This window comes from Myotis myotis, unplaced genomic scaffold (assembly GCF_014108235.1).
Source record: "Myotis myotis isolate mMyoMyo1 unplaced genomic scaffold, mMyoMyo1.p scaffold_m19_p_16, whole genome shotgun sequence".
Classification (NCBI taxonomy): domain Eukaryota; kingdom Metazoa; phylum Chordata; class Mammalia; order Chiroptera; family Vespertilionidae; genus Myotis; species Myotis myotis.
This window is the reverse complement of record NW_023416320.1, coordinates 41,335,414-41,351,924: the sequence shown is the minus strand read 5'-3', so window position 1 is coordinate 41,351,924 and position 16,511 is coordinate 41,335,414. Positions and strand designations below refer to the sequence as shown.

Sequence of the window (16,511 nt, the reverse complement as noted above, 5' to 3'; positions counted from 1 at the left end):
GGCTAATCCCAACATTTCCCTGGAGCTAAATCTAAGCCATGGCCGGCTCCCAGCACAAAAATGTCTCCCTCCAAAAGCCCTTTCGCCCCCTTCAGCTCTCATACCCTCATTGGTCCTGACATCCTCACTTCAGCCATGACAAATGAGCTGATGACTGTGACGCGCCTGCACAGGGGGACGGCTTTATCTGGAGATATATCATCAACTCTCACCATCCTCTGCTAATATGGCTCTTCTGGGTTAATGTGTTGTGAAAATTGGAGGAAATTTTTGTGTAAATATATGCACTTTAAGTCGTAAGAGACCAGCTTCATCAAAAGGAGGAAAGGGAAGCTAGAATGGATAGGAGGGTGGGGGGGAGAAAGACTCACAGGCCCTGAATGTTGCTCTTGGGGACTTAGGTCACTCCGCTCAACCTCTGCCACACTGCGAACCAGCCAGCTGACTCTCTTAAAGGTCCCGTCCCCTCGCCACGAGAGGCCAGAGCAGAGCAGAATTTGTGGAGTGACACAAATAAACCCTCTCGATAAACACAGCTAAGCCATCACAAGCCCATTGCTTTGTTTCTACCCCAGCATGGCACACAGTTTCTCCTCAAACCCCTCATTTCCTATGTTATTAAATCCCTCTCATTCATTTTAGTGGAAGGATGGGTTGTCAACACCCATCTTATTCCAAGATCCTCGCATTCTTCAATTAGAGAGAAGCAATGTTTTTCCAACTAGTATTAAATGTGAAACTCTTCAAGCTTCAAAGAGAAGGGAGGGTGAAGCATAAACATTTAGCATAAACACCACCTTTACATTAAGTCAGAACCCAAGTTCCTGTTTCCTAGACCTTGCTATGTATACTATGGACTTGACAGGGTAGATATTTGTTGTAACCTCTTCTCTCAATTCATGTGAGGACACAGCCAATCCAAGTCAACTGTCGCACAACAGATCTCGGAAAAAGAGGTCAGGCTCTGAGGAAAGTGCTATTCACTCTTGGGCCATGCAAGGAGCTCTTTTATCCTGTCCTTATCGGCATCCATCCCCCTTCCTAGAGCAAGAACCAAGCCAACTGCTCGTGTGAGGTTTATGAATAAATCAGAGGTGAGCCACTTTAAGTGCGGCCCACGGTTTCCTTGTTGACAGTGAGCACTTAAACAGGCTTCTGTGACCAGCAACTTCTCGCCAACCGCAATGACTCCTAATCTGCACCCTGCTTCATTCTGAGAACTAAATGACCCACCCACTTCTGCAAGTTTTCACCTTTTGGGCAACTCTTGTCCTATCTCCAGCAGCTTAGCTTTACAATCCTAGGAGCAGCAGCCTGCCCTAAGGCCATCATTGTACCAACTGAAAATCTTCCTTTGCTGGGAAAAAAATCCACAAATAAAAACATCTGCTGCTTAACAGAAGTTATTCTCTAATTAATATTATAGACTCTTTGGAAATGGGAAGAGCTAAGCCAACGACAGTGAAAAAAAATGTTAAATGATCTGCTGCAGGGGACACACACACACACACACACACACACAGAGGATCTCATCAGCTGTGCTCTGTAGCTGCATGATATTTCCCAGGTATTTTTCTGAGCTTCAATTTCCTTATGGGTTAAACAAGGGAATGGTTCTATATCCCTTCTGACTCCAACACTCTATGGTTCTACTATAAAAACCTATTTAGATTGTGTTGGAAGATAGTTTTCCCTACGGAATTTTCCAAGACAGACCAGATGTTTTTAAGGTCGTATATTTCTTATCAGTACTTAGATTTCAAGAAGAGAGGCAGATTCCAGTAGGATAGTAAACTGAAGTTTCCTATTTATATTTTTAATTATCATTCGTTTTCCCCCCATCCATTAGATAGATATTTATTGAGGATATTTACCAAGGATTTGCCAATAATGTCCCTCACTGTGAATACAGTGATTAACAGGTGTGAGTGCTGCCCTCATGGAGGCTGATGTTTTTTGAGGAAACAGTTAAAAGAGCATTATGAAAAATGCTAGGATGCTAATTGGTTTCTTCCAATGAAATATAACCTTACCCTATCAGTGTTCATTAAACACTTTGCCTTAAATAAATGTGCTTCCAATGAATTGTCAAGTCCAGGGCTACTTATAAATGACCAGAACATAGGCAGTACACACACTTTAATTTTTAAGAAAAACTGTAACAAAGATTGTGGGCCACGTATACAGAAATATAAAGCAAAAATCAAACTCAAAACTGGGAAATCACAACCCAAATACACTTATATTTCCCATAAAAATATAAATAATAATTTAAATGTGTATTATAATGGGAATTTATTATGAATTTTTAAAGAACATAATAGAAATTGATTTTAGTTTAGATGGTCAAAAATGAATTTATAAATTTATCAACTTTATAATGAATCTTATCATCTTTGAACCTGGGTATTCTTCCACTGAATAATGCATTGCTCTAAAAAGATAAAGGGCTATGATCTCCTCTAAGAGATAAGCCAGGATGAGACTTATAAATTGGCTACAAAATCCCCCAAGAATATTGAAGAGTTTTATAAGATTGCTGGATGATTAATAACTGGGTCTGTTCTCTAGATTGGTGTAACTTTTGCTGTACAGGGTACCATGTAATAGTACTGATACTTCTTTCATGGCACATCAAAATGTCATAAGTATATAGACATCTATGGCATCTAAATCAATTTGGGGAAATCCTCTACTTCAAAGGCTTTCAAACAGGCTGGGTCAACTTCAAGACTGGAATAAGGTTTGTGGTCTCTTCTATTATTGTATACTAGAGGCCCGATGCACAAAATTCATGCAAAAGTTCCCCTGGCTGCTGGCACCAGCTTCCCTCTGGCACCTGGGACCCGGGCTTCCCTCTGGCAGGCACCCAGGACCCAGGCTTCCCTTACAGCCCTGGCTTCATCAAGAAGGTCGCCTGGAAGAATGTCCAGAATGATGCCTGGTCTAATTAGCATATTATGCTTTCATTATTATAGATAATGAACAGCCTGGAATCTTGAGTTCATGTGGATAGGCTAAGATCTGAATTATTTAAAAACTGTTTCTGTTCTAATTTGCTTCTTAGATAAAAGACCAAGAAATATATTGAACATCTCAAAGCCCCTTGGAACCAAAGCAACGTGTGATGATGGAGTGGCAGATAATGAAGTAGAGGAATGTCCACCGAAATGCCATCGAGGTATCTATCAAGGAGAAGTTATGAGAAGAAGGATCCTACAGCTTCTCCCACTCTTAGGCATACCCATTGTCTAATTCCTAGCTCCTTCCCTTGTGGGGGACAGGGGCGTCTCTACTAAAAAGATTCCTGAAGATTTGCTTGATGACACACTCTTTAGTTGAGCATTACATGAAAACCAGCTATTGAAAATAAAGAGAAAGGAAACAGGAGGGTCTCCAGCAGTAGGTTCACAACACTTTAGTCTTCTGCAATCTGTAAAAGAACTTTGAGGGAGAGAGGAAACGGAGACTCAGAAAGATTAAATAACTTGAACAAGTCATCACTAACAAGAAGTTAACTCAGGTGTCTCATAGATTGGATACCATTGTTATTGGTCATTGAGATGTAAAAAAATTGAGTCGATTTTCAAACCTCTAAAACTCAAGTTAAATAAATTAATTTATAAAAGAACCCAAAGTAAACAGCATCAAAGAACGTCTAGTTTCAACTAAGTGTCATCCTTTCTATACACTATGCTGCCTCTAAAACATGACAGTACTGTCTTCGTTTACTGTCCTTACACAGAATAGAAACCTGTTCTTCTTAACACCGTGGTCATGATTATGAAAAATGCATTTTAAGTCACTGAGATCATCAGTGCTTTTATGAATCACAGACTCTTCTTGACCATTCAAAGCACTGAGTCTAACCTGCTCCTGAAGCAAAAATATGTTTACAGTCCCCGAGATAAGAGGCCACCCAGATTCTACTTGTCTCCTTTTAGCAACATAGAACTCTCTCACTCAGAGGAGATGGTATTGGGTCACCATTGACATTTTCCTTTTCCTCTCTTCACTATCTCCATCACCTTCACATTCAGTCACATAACAAACCCCTTTCCAAGCAGCCAATAGAGTTGCATGACCATCAGTCCCAGAGTTGGGATATCTGGGTTCTTGTGCTGACATTGCCCTGGGTGACTCAACAATGACTTCTCCTGAATTCTATAGCCATATTTTAAAACGAGCTAGTTGAACTGAAGTTCTAAGGCAGTTTCCAACTTTATTATTTTTTGAGTTTCCAGTTGCCTTATAACCCTACCTACTCTTCTGTTGTGATCATGTTGTCCAGTCTTTAGGAAATAAAAGGAATTTAGTCTACAGAGAGAAAAATCTCACAGGTCTCCCCTATAAATACATCTAAAGAGGAAAGAGAGACTCTAACTTAGAAAGAGGGTAGAAGACTGTGTGTGTGTATATATATACATATATACACTCCTATTTTGCATCTACTAAGCAATTAATTAGTGGGCTCAGAAAATGTTATGTACTAATTGCATTATTCCTAAATATATGGGGGAAAGGGACTAAAAATCGTATTTTAGAGAATCCACATTAATAGACTTTCAGGTTAAGTGACGGTAGTTTGGGAGATGAATGGGCTCTTCAATTTTACCCTTCTCAGCAGGCAAATTTGAAGATTTTCCATAGGCCCCTGCTTACAAAGTTTTGTTTTGTTTTGTTGTTAGCCATGCAACCAGGTGGCACTCACCAGCTGAAGGGTTTTTGTATTTTGACACTGTTAAAGCTATGGATTTTCTTTCTTCTTTACAGTGAAGGAGGAGAATTCTATGGACAGTTACAAAATGCATATTTTAACCCCAAAGTCAATTTTCCCTGATTAAAAAGATTTAGATCTGAGTAAATACTTGCTAGGATACTATTGAACCTATAAACTTTGACTTTAGAGGTATGTGCTATAATGGGTACCATTCAGAAATTATCAACTGCCCACTGTCCTATCCCCAGGACAAGCAAACATCAGAAATGATCAATCATCTGAATGTATGAGGCTAGTGTGTGAACCCCTGACCTGGATGACTGAAATGCCTCCTCAGGACTCCGCTGGGGCCATCAGGCCATTATGACATATTAACAAAATCAAGCTGCCCAAAATCTTAAATTTTGTTTATTTTTTTTAAATCTCTAGAACGTTAGAGCGGCTAACTATATCTGAAATAAGCTGCTTGGCAAATACGACGTTAGTGTCAAAGCCATTTTGAAGTTGTGTGCATACATTCGAAAGTGCCTCAAAATGGTAAAATTTGATTTTATTCACAAACCTTTAGAAGAGAAGGGGCATAGAGAGCAGCTGCCCCTATGGATAGAGGGTTGTGTGTCAAACGTGAAACCCTATCAAACTTCCAAGGCAACTTGTGAACTTCTGACACGAAGGAATTAACAGAACATCAAATCCAGCAAGATCACAGAGGCACAATCCTGTGCAACAAAATAATGCCATTGAGCCCTCATTAAAAGACCATTTTGTCCTTAGCCATCAAAGACTGTGAGAGTATGAAGATCTTGGTTATATCATCAGGGATAACCAAAACAAGTGCCAAGAGCAATTGTGCACTTAGTTCTCACATGTGTCCATCTGTTCACATATAAACATATATTCTGCTTTCTGTCTGATTTCTAAAATCTTGATATCAGAATACCCTGGGCTTTTGCCCATTTCCTAGGAATGCAGACATCACATAGCTACTATTAACCCATGTGTGATCCACTTCCATGGGGGCTGGAACACTGCCAGGCACAACACATGGTGCTTGGTTAACAATGTCTTAAAATATAAATGAATTTATTTTTTAAATTAACACATTTTTCTTATGGAAATACCTTAATAAGCCCTTCTGCATGTAAAAAAAAAATAGCCTCCATGTGGATTTTTTTGTTCTTTTAAGACTTTTTGCAAGCATATCATAAAGTTAACCATAAAAGTTTCTGAAACAATCCAGAATTTCTTGACAAATTTTTAAAAGGACTCTAGTAAAGAATTTGGGGGACTTTATATAACAAAGATCAAACACTTTTCCTTTACAGTATTCTGTACTCAAGAGGCAACCTTTATACTTTAATTTACGTGAAAACACTCCTGATTTCCCAAGTTTCTACGTAAACCATCTTAATAGCACCGCAGCCACGGAACCACTAAAGTGATGAGGTTGTAAGTTCTACAACCTAACAGCAAAGCAAGTTAGGTTAATATCTGGTAGGATCTTTCACTCCAGCTCTAGGCCAGCCTTCAATGGCTCATTTACTTCCCCAAACCAGCAAGAGTTTGTTTACAATGTATACATATAAATAATTACCTACACTGCATTTCATTTACATAGGTACAAAAGAACCAATTCCCACCTTCTAAAGTGTTTGAACACTTATGGTATTTTAACCACCCTAATTATGACAAAAGAGGACCATTTAGTGCCCTGATCATGTTGTCAACTGACAACCAGCTAACCAGCTACAGCCTTCTGTAGCGACAAGAGAAAACCCTTCTGCAAACGTTTCCAAGACTGAACACACAGCACTTGCCCACTTTTTAAAAGACTTCTCTCTAAATGAAAGACATCCACAAGGCAGCATGAGCTCCTCTGGTGCTATCCCTCCCAACCACAGAAGCTGATGGCCACCTACAGCACTCAACACTGCCAGAGTCACAATACACAACTCTTTCTCAAGGGAAGTGTGCCACCAACTCAGACAGCGGTGGACAGCCAACGGAGGGTGAAACACACTAGGTATTCCATCATTAACTAAATTAAATATCCACGCTGTATTATTGGCCATTTCTAAAAGAACTGTTTTTGCCAGCAAAGCGCTGGGAATTCCTGGCACCCAATAGCCAATATTTGACCAGCCTAGCATGTTTCTGAAAACTCTTCCACACACAAACCTCTGTTTATCATTCTCTGGCTACACCGTTGTCATACATATTACTTCCCCGTGATGATGGAAACTCGGGGCCTCTTAGAAAGTTGCTGAAATCTGAGCCCCTGCTTGTTTTCTCAAGTCCTGGACAAACATAACTTTAGAGAGAGCAGAGCATAGGCATAAAGAAAGAGGAGACTGCATTTTCATCTTCCTTTCATCTTAGTCATTCAGTCAGCCATTCAGGACCCCATTCAATGGAGCTTTTCATTATGCAAAAAAATGCTAATCCTTTTCCGATGCTTTCACACTTGTATAAACCCCCATTCCTTCAGCTGAAAAGCAATTATATCAGTTTACCTTTCTGTCAAAAACAGGATTAATATTCCAATAACAGAATCTCCTTTCTCTCTCTATCTTTTTTGCTTTAGGAAATGAGAGAATATTAGTAGAGGCATTCTGAGAACAAGAATACGTTATTTTAAACATGATGATGTTAGCCACGGATGGGTGGGAAAAGGAGACTAATCAGAAGAAGACAAAGTCCTTCCGTTACTGCAGAAACTCTTTCCTGGGACAGAACTGACCTTCCCGCAGCTGCCCAGAGAGTGAGACTCACTCTGGCCTATTAATCAGAAACAAATTATGAAAGAATGTCGCTGGACTGGTTGACACTATCCCATCTTGGGAGAGTCAGGAGCAGCCTAGTAACAATGTCCTCTTCATGGATAATGAACAGCCATGACAAATGGGGCAGAGCCACTATTTATTTGCATATGCAAATTCTCACACAGGGGAAACATGTACAAACAAGTGTCATTGTAAGGTGGATTAGGCAAACAACGCTTTCTTTTTTAGGATATTTTGCAGCCCAGAACATTAGTCAGCACAATTAAACCAGTCTCCATGGAGACTAATGAAATTTCACCATGGTATGAGTTAAATTAGATAGCTAGTTATGTGTTTCCACAATCCAACTTGCAATCCATTATGGTTTTAGAACAATACAGCAATTGTGCCTAGCTGATCTTTGCCAGCTCAACAAGCTCCTAAGTTGACAATTTGCATATGTTAATATAATTAAGCACTAATTACATGAAACTTGTACATATTCACAGGCACTTTCCCTGGGTGCTTTTCAGTTTGAACCTTGGCCAAGTCTTTAACCCTTAGAATAGTCTTAGAGGAAAAAAACTCTGCCTGTGGGTACAGCCCCTAGGCAGACACAGAAAGGCTCCTCATTTATAAGCACAAAGCTTAACCTGGCTTCTCATATTTCCAGCAACAATGACAGAAAATATTTGGTGAGTGTGCTAGGGACCAGGGGGAAGGGGGGGGAGGGGGGAGAGGAGATGCATTAGTCTTTAAAGACTCATAACGAGTATCTTCTCATAGGCAAGCAATGACATTCATTTCAAGAAAATGTTAAGAAAGGATTTGCTCTCACTGACAGTGTCGAACCTTGGGAGACGAAAATGGTTTGACAACAGCAAAAATAGCAAGTAGAAAAGGAAGAAGGAGCCAGCAGCACCTAATGAGCTTTACATAAATATATGCAGAGGCAATTAAGCAATGTTAATTACTATGACAGCAGTTAATTGAATATAATTAGATATTTTAAGCCACTGAATAAAGCACAGTTAAGATTAATTTTATTGAGATTAATTGTAAATAAGGATAGATTAGCTCTGTGTTTTGACAGGCATAAAAAGTAGTTCTGCAAATTAAGCAGGAGCATGGCCACCAGTCCAAAAATCATATATTATTTTAATGTCACACCTCAGAATCATCTCCTCAATAAACATGACTTTTCAAACCCAAACAGACAGGAATCTTGAAGAAAAACAAACAGCTTGCAGAGATTAAAGAGCCTTTTGTCCTTTTTCATGTGCATTTCTTTTAACAGACTAAATTAAGCGAGTCTGGTGTACGTTTTTGAGGAAGGAACATTTCACACTGAATGGAAAAAATGTTCTATCACATATGAAATTCGTGCAGCTGTGCGGAACTTGGTCCAGATGGTTTTAGACTATAAAACACCACCAAATGATAGACAGTAGGCCTTCCCAAGATCATGCGATAAAGTCACAATCTTTTATTTTGACCTCCTAAATCTCCCCTTTCGTATGATTTCCAACCAAATTACATCTTTTCTTTCACAATTGTGTCACCAAGAGGGTTACAAGAAGCACTGTGCCTACTGAGTGCTGGAAATCAATGTAAAAGGAATGGAAGGCCTCCTTAGGCACACAGCAGCTAAGTCACTCCGCCACAAATGCAATGATAGCTATGACAACACCCTATGCAGATGACAACTCTTGAGTATGACTCTGACAAACAATGGTGTCTCGAAATATTTCTTAGGAAAATACTGCTAAGTGAAAATCCCTCCCAAATACTTTCACACCCAGCTAATCCATGTCTGTCTTTAAGAAAATGAGCACAGTCCTCAAGAATGCTGAACAAATCACTAATAAGAAAGGCACTTCAATTGATTTTGAAATAAATCAATAGGTGATTAACATAATATTTTTAAAGCGGCAGTATGTATACATACATGTATGTGTGTAACAGAAACATATATATGATGTTTCCGATACCTCGTAGCTCTTAATAGAACCGGGGCTTTATGCCACTGAGTTGCTTCACAACTTCTTTAGGGTGTCCTTAGTCTTTATAACGAAAATCCTAAAATGGTCTGTGAAACAAGACTAGGACAAGCCATTCTGCAGTGAAAGATTTTAAATCATCCAGCCTCTTCTAATAGACTTGAGACTTATTGAGGTAGAAACCATAAAAAATGAAGAAGGGAAATTTAATCCCTGAAATATTGATTTGCACATTAATATCATATAGGCAGAGGGCAATTTGGCTTCGTGGAAATGACACATTGTCGACCCTTGGTGAAGTCAAAGCCAATCTAACTGCTGAACATGTCTGAATCTCAAGAGTTATTAAGGGCCTCCCTTCTTGCCTTTATGACTTTTCTTCAGCCTACCAATGCAATCTTAAATGTATTATCTTTAAGAAATAATTGTAAAACCTCAGGGGTTTTCCAGTTAATGGAAGGGAGGCCAAACCACATCAGATTCTGAAATGCAACATTAAACCCTTGCAATCAACAAAAGCACCTCAATTCTCATCCATCCAGGGCAGGATCTAATATTGTTATTAAAGATAATCAAATTTCATTGTGTAAATTTAGGTCCATGGTCAGAATGGAAGTAGTAAATTCTGCAATATTAAACAGCGATTTTCTCAGCCTGCTGTATGTTTTCCTTGCTGGTGCAGCATCTTTTCAAATAATTCTACTAGCTCCAAATTAACCAACAGACTTGAGCTCATCTGCTAAAAATGCCAAAAGATGACAACAGAGCTGAACAGGTTTCCTTCAGTTTTAACTTTAAGTGGCAACTTTCACTTCCTAGACCCAGAGTCCATTCTCCCTGTCTGACCCCACAGTTGGGGCTGTGGCTTTGACTTACACAGCTGGTTCACCTGACCTTTCTTTGTTCCTTAGGTACATTTCACTTTTCAGATTTATGGTATTTGCCCCATATTTCATTGACTATATCTTCATTGCCATAAAATGAAAACACTTCAATATCAGCTTACTTTTTTAAATCCAAAAGCAACCAGCCACTGAATAAACACACTATGATGCTCTCTCCCCAGTTTCTGCCATAAATATTAAAACCGTTTTTAAAATAACTGTATAAACCTTATGATCCCCACACTGAAGCCAGGTGTGAGAGGTTAAAACAGCTGGCTAGCCATCTTTTATTTTTGTGTGCCTTCCTGCTGATTGAAACCACAAACGTTGAAAACTATCAAATATTCCCTTAAGGATTTTTTTTTTTTTTAAGAAGAGGAAGGAAAGAGGAAAACCTTCATTTTCTTCAGTATGCTGCTCCGTGGAGAAGAAAAACTCTAAAACACAATCAGTTACAGAAGTAGTGAAATAATCGCGAATATCTCCTTTCTGTTGCATCTAAACCATCATTTCCAACAGCTAAGCACAATTGTTTTTATTCTTCAGTTAGAAAAGAGAAAAGAGAAATAAAAGGAAGGAAAGGAAGAAAGTCGGAGCCTGCTCTGTCAGCTTCGCCAGTAAATATAAAGTAAAACAAGTGTTGATGGCACCGATAGTGTTACATACCCGGGCTGTGTTTTTGCATTGCTCTCAATGGAAGCGATCGATGCCCGTGTCACTGTCGCGTCCCAATCGCAGCCAAGTCTCAGCCTTAATCTAAGCAACACCCGAAAAGGCAGCGGCAGCCGCAGCCTCTCCCTGACTCTTCCATCCATCCACCCAACTAAAAATATAATACTACATATGAGCTTTAAGCACTCCACGTTTATAGGGATCAAGCCACTGGAAATCCAGGAGAACACAATAAAAAAAAAAAAAACCTTCTGTCTCTTGTCTCTCTGCTTCCTCTCTCTTCCTCTCTCCTCTCTCTGCTCTCTCTGTCTCTCCTTTTGCCATCTACATGATCCTTGATTAAACATGGAACAGAGTTAATAAAAAAGGGGGGGGGGAAGGACTCAAGGAGAGGAAATGCAACTGTCAGAAATCGGGACCGCCAGATTTCCTGGTGAACCTGCCTGTGTCTGAGTCAGTGTCAATCCACCATCTTCCGCCAGTGAACTTGTCTTTGGGTTTTTGTTTGGTTGGGGGGGGGGGGGGGTTGCTGTTGTGTGTGTGTGTGCTTTCTTTTGGAAGGGGGAGGGGAAGGCAAGGTGGGGGCTGGCGGTGGGGGGTGCAGGGAGAACGTGCGTGAGTCTGTGTTGAGTGTGTGTGTGTGTGTGTGTGTGTGTGTGTGTGTGTGTGTGTGTGCAGGGGTCGGCGTGGGGGGGTCCGTGTGCGCGATCTGAACCTATGGTACCTACAAGGAGGGTGTCTCACCGAACGGTAGCTAAGACCTCACCGGAACCGCGCGGAAGTGAGGAGTCGCGGCCAAAGGCGGCCGCCGGAGCCCGGTCTCCGGGCCGGACCCCAGCCCCAGCGCAGACAGGAGCCCCCCGCCCGGATCGCAGGTAACAAAGAAATACCCGCCAGCGCACCGGCTTCTGCGGGGTGGGGGCCAGGGTGGGGAGCCCTCCGTAACTTGGGCATCGGTGGAGAAAGTTTATACGATCCAGGAGAAATTTTATTATTTTTTTTCCGATAGACAAGAGCAGAAAGAATGGGGGTGGGGGAGGGAGACAGAAGTAGAGGGAAGGCGAGACCCGACGCGTTCCAGCCCCTGTGCCTCGCGCGGCTCCCGGCCGGAAGGCGCACTGGATGCCGGAGAGGCGAAGGCGGTGAAGTTCGTTCGCAGACCTGGAACCCCTTTGGGGGGCCCGGGGAAGAAATCAGTTCTCCCCCCAGCCAGAGTCCCCCCACCCCCATCCCCAACACACACAGACACACACGCCTTGCCCTCTGCCAAAAAGAAAGGGGAAGATTCAGGACCCTGAGCCGCGGGCACCTATGCTCGGTCTAACGCGCACCCGGCAGCCCCAGAGCCCGCGAGCGGCGGCCGCGTCCCGGTGGGTCCCTGGCCCGGAGGCCCGGCGATCCCGCCTCCTAACGGACCTGCGTTCCGTGCGCCGGCGCCCAGTCCGCCCGCCGCCCGCCCGCTCGCAGGCAGCAGCCCCGGGCCGTGCCCGCCGCCGCCGCCCGGCGCGGTGTCTCCCGGCCGCCCCGGCCCGGCCCGGCCCCGGCCTCCGCCAGCCCCCGCCCAGGGCGCGCGGACCCCGGGCCTCCGCCGCGCGGGCGCTGGCTCCCTTCGCGGCGCTCGAGCCAGGCAGGGGGGTGGTGGCAGGAGGAAGCAATCCGGCCCGAATAGGGCGTGGGGGGCGCGGGGAGAGGGGCTCCGACCCCGCCGCCCCACGGCCAAACTTTGGGAGGACGGGTGCGCAGGAAGAGGCATGGCGACCGGGGCGCGGGGCGAGCGGGGACCCCCGGCAGCCGCTGCGCCGCCGCGAGCTGACAGCCTCCCGCGCCGCCAGGAAGCCCGGGCTCGCGGCGCAGACAGGACCCGAAAACACAGGAAAAAGGACAGACAGCCAACTGCTCGGCCGAACGCGGGGATCCGCCACTTCATCCAAAAGTTAAATCCCGAAAAACGTCGCCCCCCAAAGAAAGTGGGGAATCAGGCCCCTCCGGGTCCCCTCCCTCCCTCCGCGGAGCCAGTCCTCCAGCCAAAAAAAAGGGGGAAAGAGAGAGAAAAAGGGGGGCAGAGCGGAAGGGATGGTCGGGATGCGGGGACGTGAGCGGGAGCGAGCGAGCCGGGGGCAGAGGGAGAGGCGGAGAGGGAGAGAGAGAGCGAGCGAAATATCAGAGATTGTGCAAGATCAGGCTGGAAAGATAATCGATACTCGACCTAAATTTAACACAAACTACTCAATAAAAGTTAAAGAAAAAACTTACTTTCCATTTCCCCTGCAGTTCCTACGCGATCTTCGCCTCTTTTTTTGTTTTGCTTTTATTTTACTTACAGCTGATCACATCCAAGTAAAACGAGAGGGCTCATTAAAAAAAAAAATAAAAAATAAAAAAATAAAAAAATAATCCTCGAACTTTATTGGGTGAAAATAAAAAACGCTGGAGCAGAAAGTGGGGGGCATGGAGCGGTCCTCGGGGGTCCGGGAGGAGTTAAAGCATGTGCCCGCCGCGGTCTCGCTGTTTGGTTGTGAAGGGGTTGGGAAAAGGAGGAAAGGAAATGAAAATCCGATATGTCTTTATTCTGCTAATTATTATCGTTTTAGCCCTGTTTAAAAAAATGGCTGATTAAGTTGAGTGCGCATGTCTTTGTGTGTCTATTCCCGATATGCACTCTGGGAATGAGAGAGGAGAGCGAGGGAGAGGGAGAGGGAGAGGGGGGAGAGAGAGGTGTAATTAGTGAGGTGATCAACATTCCCCAGACTGCAAATGACGCGCAGCCCGGGCTCGGAGCAGCCGGGAGCCTCGCGGCATCCAGGGCTCGGAGCGCGGCGGCGGGAGCCCGGGACTCGGCGACCGCGGGGAGGGCAGGGACGGGGACCTCGGGGCTCGCACCCCACGCGCCCCTGCGCGCGACTCCCAAACTTCATTAGACACACACACACACACACACACACACACACACACACATACATACACACACACACACTCAGCGAGGGGGGGGGGGTGTCAAAGCTAAACACCGCCAAAGCACTGCCCTTTAACCACTCGATTTTTTTTTTCCTTTTTAATTTTAATGAGCAAAGTCATTATTAGCGGACCAGAGATTTGTTTACTAGGGAGCTTTCAGCAGAAATGGGAGTTAGGGCAATGGAGAGGTTTGCTCTGCCTAGTGGATTCAGCTGTGCGCGAGAACGCACGCTAATGGCGAAGAGCGGGGCCTGGACAGATATGCAGATGTATGTAAATCCAGGGTGCCTGGCGGTGTGCAGAGCCGGCCCTGCCCAGCCGATTTCACAGGAGGAATGGCACTCCGCATCTGTAGGCATGCTCTGTAAAGGGCTATCTTTCGCTTGCACACGCAGGGGAGACAAACCCAGGGCAGGGAAGATGGAAGCGGTTAGTTTAGTCAAAGTAAACTTTCTAATGAGAAGAAGTGATGATGGCAAGGGTGAGAGAGGGGGGACGGTTCTAACCTTTACGGAATATTTTTGAATATTTTATCAGCATTGCATAAGTTCAATGTAATGGCTTTAAGAAGACTTAGGAAAAAAACCTTTCATCTTGCCAGTCTGTTGAATTATCTTTCTTGAAGCACATTATGATGAATTTAAAAATCCCACTACAGATCTCATTAGAATGAAATATACTTGGTATTTTCTGGTGCAAAATTTAAGGTGGCTGATTCTCATTTGAAAATCTAATTATCTCTTCCCAATATTACAGATGTGAATATGAGTGACACTTTCATTAAAAGATAATTAACTAAAACTAGGAATAGACATACTTTTAAATACCCCCTGACTATATATATATATATATATATATATATATATATATATATATATATATATATTCATATTCAGATAGCATCTTGATACACTGCTACACCACAGGTCACAAGGAGACACCACCTATGCAATATTTCAAAAATAGAAATTCTACAGAGAAGGTGAGAGGAACAAATCAAACAAGCTAAAAACAGGAAATACTTGCAATGTCCAGCTTCCTGGACAGGTGAGGCTTCAGCTGCTCTGGGGTTGACAGGCCTTTGAAGTTCTGGTTCGCCAGGATCTGCTTCAAAACCTTGTCTTAGGCCTTAAGCACCAAATCTACCAAATACCACCAGAAAGGTTTATCACACAAGCACTAGGGACAACAGAGGCTGCAAACCTGCACCCTTCTGGCCTGAAACCCTGCGTGATCAGGGAACATGTGGAAAATCCTAGGACTGATGCAAATGGGATTAACCCCCCCCCCCACCCCCAAATGCACCTGGAGGATAAAAGCAGAGTCCTGGGTAGAGCAAACCCAGACCCAGGTCAAGAAAGCTGGTTGCCTGTGGCAGCTGGTTCAGGTGCCAATGCATGTCCAGAGGCTGGCAGTGGGGAATAAAACCCAGACATGGTCTTTATTAAGAGAAAATAGCAGACCTCCACCTTAGGATCTGGAGTCTGTGGATGTACCAGCGCCTTAGAACCAGGGCTACTAAACGTTAGCAGAAAGCGAAGTAGTCGTCTCCAAAGACTCCATTCCATTTCAGATGTGCTGGGAAGAAATCTGCTCAAACTGGACAGCTTTCTAAGATTTTAAGTTACTTTGTTTACGGCCCCACTTTTACACTGTATCACCCACCATGTGTCGCAGCGTCTGATTGCCTCTCACTGGGCTTCATCCATGTGCCTTCAGAAACATACATGTCCACGAGGGTAAAATTTAAATTCTCTGTAACTTGCAAGTGAAGAAGGTGTTTATGTAGCGTTACTGTTTACTGAAAAACACCCCAGAGAGCAAAAAAATTCTGGCTTAGAAAAAAAAAAACACACACAACTATTTGAGGTGTGTGTATGGGGAAGGGATGGGGGGCGGGGGGCTTTTAAAAGAGCCGGAGGGGAAATGAAGGCAGGGAAACTTTCAGGTTCAAATCAGAAAAGATCAAGCCCTTTGCGGGCGAGGGCTCCATGTACAAGCTCACTGATGGAAAAACCATTTCCTGCGATTTCAGACGGGCAAATGCGTGTGATGAAGGAAACACCTGAGAACAATAAGTCTGTTTCAGGCTCAGGTGAAGAAAGGGGTCTATTTCTGGCAGGGAAGAAGAGGGAAATGATGATCATTTCGTTTTCAAGTTCTCCTTTATTTCTTTTGCCTCTTTCTCCCTGAAACATCATCAATAACATTACTGTCATTAACGTCAAAACACCAAACGTCAAATCAGGAAAACCATTTAAAAAATTTGGTGGCTATTTTTTCTCCTCTTCACCCCCACCCCCCTCTCTTGAAAAATACGGCCTGTGTGTGTGTGTGTGTGTGTGTGTGTGGTGGGGGGCAGCGGTTATTGAATTCCGAGTAAGAAAACAAAAGGCAGGAGGATTTGTAAGTGGGGGCGCCCACTTTTGCAATCCCTTCTGCTAGCAAGTATTCCCCTCCTCGCGTATCTGTGTTTTCTTTTTCATCATCTCTTTCTGCTCCTCTTTTCCCTCTTTCC

At 43.5% G+C, this 16,511-nt stretch overlaps 1 protein-coding gene across 1 annotated transcript in view; it reads right to left on the bottom strand.

The window, feature by feature from the left end:
• The window catches only part of ZFHX4 (zinc finger homeobox 4), a 185,838-nt gene extending 172,153 nt beyond the window's left edge, over window positions 1-13,685 (bottom strand). The window contains exon 1 of the mRNA XM_036338565.1: window positions 13,292-13,685. The gene's annotated coding sequence lies outside the window, so the exon portion shown is untranslated. The remainder of the gene's footprint in view (window positions 1-13,291) is intronic.
• Between the last annotated feature and the right edge of the window lie 2,826 nt (window positions 13,686-16,511).